Below are 7,091 nucleotides of genomic sequence, written 5' to 3' on the forward strand. Positions count from 1 at the left end.
GCACATATCCACAATAGTGCACCACAAAATTCTCATCAAGTGCCATATGTCAGCATATACTACTAGTTAAAAAAAAGGGCAGACCCAGTGCCGGAGGCTCCCACATGAGTGGGGTCTGAGGAAGAGAAAAACCGAGACAAGCCTTCCCCCCACAAAATCTGCGGAGAGGCTGCTTCGAACCCGCGACCTGGTGACTCAGTGAGACAGCTCTCACCACTGCACCAGGCCTGCCCTTCAGCATATACTACTAGTTAAATAGAAGAAAAAAAAACTAAATATTTTATCATACGTGCATAATAGCGAGTGTTACAACACCACACTTACACATAAAGCAAGCTTAGAGTGTCAAGATTAAACTAAAATTGCTAGGTCTGCTTGTCACGTTTATGTTTATCAGCTAATTCCTTCAGCTTATGGGTTCCCAGCAGATTCAACACGCACATTGGCAAAAGAAGCAGGAGCCAAACCATCAGTGGACCCACCTCATCAAGGCCAGGTAATTTTGTGTAAAACAGATAGACGTATAAGACGATTTGTAGAAATACATAAGGATTCTGAAAAACATCCACAGAAATAAAAAATGTTAGTTATGAATTTTGTAACACTACAGTTGCATTTGCCATAATTATCATAAAGGAGAATATTACATATCAGTAATTCTATTGCTAGCATATAGTGATATTACTGTAACAAAAAGAGTCCCACTGAAATTTTCGGAAGGATAGATAGTCTACGCATTATCAGTATAATGGTTGAGGAGCTTATAAAAACAAAAGCATTGGAACCAGTGGGAGAGCTTGAACCAAGCAGCAGGAGAGGGGGGGGGGGGGGGGGGGGGGGGGAGGGGGGGGGGGTGTGGGGGGGGGGTGCGCACTTTGGCCTGAATAAAGTTCTGCCTCTGATTGAAACTGGGCGGTATTTGCAACTTCGACCAGATGATACATAGCTAATTCAAAATTGGATTAAATAGTCATACAAGTCAAGCTATCAAACAACGAAAAAAATGCATGCACAAATACTTGGGCTTCCACAATCCCATGAGTAAGAAAACTCAGTCTGCCCCTAACCCTGCTACCTGTTCTCCCTAACAAATGTCCTTAAGTAATTGATTTACCACCACATACCTCTGGACTTATTAACTGAAATGTGAACAAAGCAGTAAAGCAGAGAAGACACTAGATGCCATTTTTGCTAGAAGTTAGGAATATTGTGCGGCAAACTATCCTAACGTTATCCTGTGTAATGCAAGTTCTTGAAATTTGGCTATCACAGGAGTTTTAACACTAGCACAGAAGATGTAAAGATTTTTATCATAGAAGCTTCGAAACTATTTTATATGGCTGAACTTCCCATAATTTTATGAACTTTGTAAGCATTTTCGGGCTCTTCTAGAACCATATCAATCAACCAATTTTTCTTGAGTGACATACAAGCTCCAAACTGGCTGCAGCAGGTACAGTTCACTGACTTCATTCTTCACTCCGCTGCACATTACTGAACTCAACGAAGCCCAAGTTAATCAAACCAGCAATCGGAGGAATCCTACCAAAGTTAGCACCAAGCATGCAGAGCTCGAATGAAGTGACATTGCAGCTGGTGGTTCTGGTGGAAGGACAAAACTGGAGGGACCTGATTACAACAGCAACAGGCATGGCGGCATGGGTAGCAGGAACACCGAGTATCACACCTATTACAGCCATCGCGGCAGGCGGTAACAGTGAAGAGTAGCGGCTGTGGTGGTTTATTTGGATTTTCTGAATTATCTGCCCACTCACTCATTTACAGAGCCGTGCAGTGACCGATTCATGACAACGCCTACTGGGTTTGGGCAGCCAGAGGCGGCACCGTTAACTTTCTCGATGCACATCCTCACCGAGGCATGCCCCTCCGCCGCCGTGCCGCTCCCGGCCACAACGGCGACCCCAGTCCCCAAGTGCTGAGTTGGAAACCCCTATAGATGCGCGAAAACTAATGAATCCCCATCGCCACAACTTCCCGCCAGATAATAAAAGAAAAGCATGAATCTTCGGATGACGGCACACGGCGAGGCAATTCTGGACAGATTTTTCGATTTTCTTTCTTCCTCGAACTACAGATAAAAAGGCATAAGGCATCTGTGTTCAGCAACAAGCAGGAGTACGTGCTTACCTTGAAGAATCCGGACCAATCGAATCGTCCTCCGTTCTCCCTGCGTTCTTCTGGCACGCCGGCGCCGCCTTCCGCCTTCGTCACTTCTATCCCCTCCGCTCCGATTTTGCTCCCGGTGCTAGGAATGCCATCTACCAAGAAGTCAACAGGGCAGACGTGGGCTCTCTGGGCTGGGTATCGAAGTCGGACAGGTCGGCTGGCCTGGCCCAACGGGCGCAAAGACAAGCACTATATATTCTCTACTTATATTAGTATAGTATATACAAAATACCACATAAAATGGTTAGAATAAATAAAAAGAAGAAAAATATTTTATTGTAATTTTTTTAAAAGGAGAAAAAATGAAATAGAAAAAAGATATATTTATACCTACTTAAAACATGTATCCGAGATGTGCTTTCGTGACCGTGGGGTAGTAGGAGGTTATACCTACTTAAAACATGTATTCGAAATGGGCCTTTGTGGCCGTGGGGTAGTTGGAGGCCTGTTTTTTATGCTGAACGGGCCAAATCAACTGTTGGGCTGCATTATCATGGAAAAATAGAAGATCTAGTAAGAACGGGGGACGACACCTCCAAACCCCTGATTGTCCATTAACAGAAAAGCCACAAAGGCCTCTCAGCGCCTCTCAGCCCATGCTACAACCTAAGGCCATGTTCTTGAAATAAGTGGGCCCAATAGGCCTTTCGGTGTACATAATAGTGTATTTCAAACTAGGAAACAATTGTAACGGCACTGGCATAGTTTCTTGAATAGTAATGATGTACTTAAAAACGGCAAAGTTATAATGGCATAGATCCAATTAACCCTATTGCTTAACTGGATTAGTAGCTCTGTCTGAATATTGGTGCTGTTTTTGTTTACCTGAGTTACAAGGACTAGTCACTGATGTGTAGCAACTAGCAAGGAAGCGCCAGTAAAGTAATATCTGCTGAATGGTTGAATCTAGAGTGAAAGTGAATATCATCGGGTGCTGTTCTCAAGTTAGTGATTACACAAACACTAATGTACTTCAGCACGAACCTAAGTGGAGTGGGAGAAACTTAGCAACTGTTAAGACAAAACCCCAGCCATACAGACCTGAATATAAATTCCAATCCCCCAATTCTCTAATTCCCAATCTACTTCTCCAGTTCCAGTAGATAGCTAGCACACATCCTTAATGAAATCACTAAAAGTCTACACTTGCACTTGGCTGCAGATTGGTATAGACAAAAAAGACAGCAATCTGTAAATTAACTGTTGAACCTATTCGGTCTGTACCAAGCCAGCCCTTTGACCAAAAGAATAAAAAAACATTAGTATAACGAATTAGAAAGCCTATCTTCATTCCCTATTCGTTTCGACTAGTTCTGCACTCTCAATTCCACCGAAAACTTCAAAGCATCACACTGAAATCAATAACTCCCTGCATGAAATGGAACTTTGTATTGCCGTACATGGTTGCCAACTCGGATCTGATGTTTAATGAGCAATGGCACCCATGTTCCAACGAACATGGGACCTAGTTAGCAAACAAATTTGAACCTACATCACTACAACAGATACAATACTGATTTTGAGTATTAACACAGCAAAGCATAAAAACTGATTGGTGCACAATAAAGAAGCTTCACAGGTAAATAGTCTGCTGCTCCCGCAGCCACATTGCCAGCATTGATATTTGCACAAATTTGACTGCATGTTTTCATTACATCTTCCGATTCTTTTCTTAGCTTGCAACGAATTAAAAGAATCAGGTTTCCTGTGAAACAGATGACCCAGGCTTCTGTCAATATATTCTTGAGAATTTGAGATTAAACATCATCTGAAGGCTAAAATTAATTCATTTATGGAACTAGTGTTGGGCTATGATGCATTTAACTCTCACATATCTCAGGAGTCAGGCCTATCTGCTCCAAACACAGGTCTCATCTAGTCAGGGTGACACGAACACACTGAGTGGCATCTCTCCTGAATACTAACAGTATCCCAATGCTATTCCATTGTGCTTTTCAAAGACTAAGGCTCAAAACCCTGGTTTTGGTTTTTGCAAAGACATATTCACAGATTCACTAACAGTATCCCATGCTATTCCATTGTGCTTTGCTTCTTCGCAAGTCTAGGGCTTAGCTGATCACACATTTCTTTCAACATGGCCCTTAGCACATATCCACAATAGTGCACCACAAAATTCTCATCAAGTGCCATATGTCAGCATATACTACTAGTTAAAAAAAAAGGGCAGACCCAGTGCCGAAGGCTCCCACATGAGTGGGGTCTGGGGAAGGGAAAAACCGAGGCAAGCCTTCCCCCCGCAAAATCTGCGGAGAGGCTGCTTCGAACCCGCGACCTGGTGACTCAGTGAGACAGCTCTCACCACTGCACCAAGCCTGCCCTTCAGCATATACTACTAGTTAAATAGAAGAAAAAAAACTAAATATTTTATCATACGTGCATAATAGCGAGTGTTACAACACCACACTTACACATAAAGCAAGCTTAGAGTGTCAAGACTAAACTAAAATTGCTAAGTCTGCTTGTCACGTTTATGTTTATCAGCTAATTCCTTCAGCTTATGGGTTCCCAGCAGATTCAACACGCACATTGGCAAAAGAAGCAGGAGCCATACCATCAGTGGACCCACGACATCAAGGCCAGGTAGTTTTGTGTAAAACAGATAGACGTATAAGACGATTTGTAGCAATACATAAGGATTCTGAAAAACATCCACAGAAATTAAAAATGTTAGTTATGAATTTTGTAACACTACAGTTGCATTCGCCATAATTATCATAAAGGAGAATATTACATATCAGTAATTCTATCGCTAGCATATAGTGATATTACTGTAACAAAAAAGAGTCCCACTGAAACTTTCGGAAGGATAGATAGTCTACGCATTATCAGTATAATGGTTGAGGAGCTTATAAAAACAAAAGCATTGGAACCAGTGGGAGAGCTTGAACCAAGCAGCAGGAGGGGGGGGGGGGGGGGGGGGGGGCACTTTGGCCTGAATAAAGTTCTGCCTCTGATTGAAACTGGGCGGTATTTGCAACTTCGACCAGATGATACATAGCTAATTCAAAATTGGATTAAATAGTCATACAAGTCAAGATATCAAACAACGAAAAAAATGCATGCACAAATACTTGGGCTTCCACAATCCCATGAGTAACAAAACTCAGTCTGCCCCTAACCCTGCTACCTGTTCTCCCTAACAAATGTCCTTAAGTAATTGATTTACCACCACATACCTCTGGACTTATTAACTGAAATGTGAACAAAGCAGTAAAGCAGAGAAGACACTAGATGCCATTTTTGCTAGAAGTTAGGAATATTGTGCGGCAAACTATCCTAACGTTATCCTGTGTAATGCAAGTTCTTGAAGTTTGGCTATCACAGGAGTTTTAACACTAGCACAGAAGATGTAAAGATTTTTATCACAGCAGCTTCGAAACTATTTTATATGGCTGAACTTCCCATAATTTTGAGAACTTTGTAAGCATTTTCGGGCTCTTCTAGAACCATATCAATCAACCAATTTTTCTTGAGTGACATACAAGCTCCTAACTGGCTGCAGCAGGTACAGTTCACTGACTTCATTCTTCACTCCGCTGCACATTACTGAACTCAACGAAGCCCAAGTTAATCAAACCAGCAATCGGAGGAATCCTACCAAAGTTAGCACCAAGCATGCAGAGCTCGAATGAAGTGACATTGCAGCTGGTGGTTCTGGTGGAAGGACAAAACTGGAGGGAGCTGATTACAACAGCAACAGGCATGGCGGCATGGGTAGCAGGAACACCGAGTATCACACCTATTACAGCCATCGCGGCAGGCGGTAACAGTGAAGAGTAGCGGCTGTGGTGGTTTATTTGGATCCTCTGAATTATCTGCCCACTCACTCATTTACAGAGCCGTGCAGTGACCGATTCATGACAACGCCTACTGGGTTTGGGCAGCCACAGCCGGCACCGTTAACTTTCTCGATGCACATCCTCACCGAGGCATGCCCCTCCGCCGCCGTGCCGCTCCCGGCCACAACGGCGACCCCAGTCCCCAAGTGCTGAGTTGGAAACCCCTATAGATGCGCGAAAACTAAAGAATCCCCAACGCCACAACTTCCCGCCAGATAATAAAAGAAAAGCATGAATCTTCGGATGACGGCACACGGCGAGGCAATTCTGGACAGATTTTTCGATTTTCTTTCTTCCTCGAACTACAGATAAAAGGGCATAAGGCATCTGTGTTCAGCAACAAGCAGGAGTACGTGCTTACCTTGAAGAATCCGGACCAATCGAATCGTCCTCCGTTCTCCCTGTGTTCTTCTGGCACGCCGGCGCCGCCTTCCGCCTTCGTCACTTCCATCCCCTCCGCCCCGATTTTGCTCCCGGTGCTAGGAATGCCATCTACCAAGAAGTCAACGGGGCAGACGTGGGCTCTCTGGGCTGGGTATCGAAGTCGGACAGGTGGGCTGGCCTGGCCCAACGAGCGCAATGACAAGCACTATATATTCTCTACTTATATTAGTATAGTATATACAAAATACCACATAAAATGATTAGAATAAATAAAAAGAAGAAGAAAAATATTTTATTGTAATTTTTTTAAAAGGAGAAAAATGAAATAGAAAAAGGATATATTTATACCTACTTAAAACATGTATCCGAGATGGACCTTCGTGACCGTGGGGTAGTTGGAGGCTATACCTACTTAAAACATGTATCCGAGATCGGCCTTCGTGGCCGTGGGGTAGTTGGTGGCCTTTTTTATGTTGAACGGGGCAAATCAACTGTTGGGCCGCATTATCTTTTATCTTGATTATATATAAGCCCCCAAATTTCCTTCAGCTACTTGATACATCTTTAATAAGCTTCATCTCACTTCAATTGCGCACATGCCGGTTGGCCTGCAGTCAAATAACGCCATACTCAACAAATCAACGATAAAGAGGAGAACGA

At 43.3% G+C, this 7,091-nt stretch overlaps 1 long non-coding RNA gene across 1 annotated transcript; it reads right to left on the reverse strand.

Moving 5' to 3' along the window:
• Window positions 1–256: 256 nt before the first annotated feature.
• Window positions 257–6,585, reverse strand: LOC136486487 (uncharacterized). The gene is made up of 3 exons (XR_010766830.1): window positions 6,409–6,585; window positions 2,149–4,846; window positions 257–554 (listed from the first exon to the last, which is right to left on the reverse strand). It is a non-coding gene; the product is annotated as an uncharacterized lncRNA (long non-coding RNA).
• Window positions 6,586–7,091: the final 506 nt, after the last annotated feature.

Source organism: Miscanthus floridulus, chromosome 10 (assembly GCF_019320115.1).
Source record: "Miscanthus floridulus cultivar M001 chromosome 10, ASM1932011v1, whole genome shotgun sequence".
Lineage (NCBI taxonomy): Eukaryota > Viridiplantae > Streptophyta > Magnoliopsida > Poales > Poaceae > Miscanthus > Miscanthus floridulus.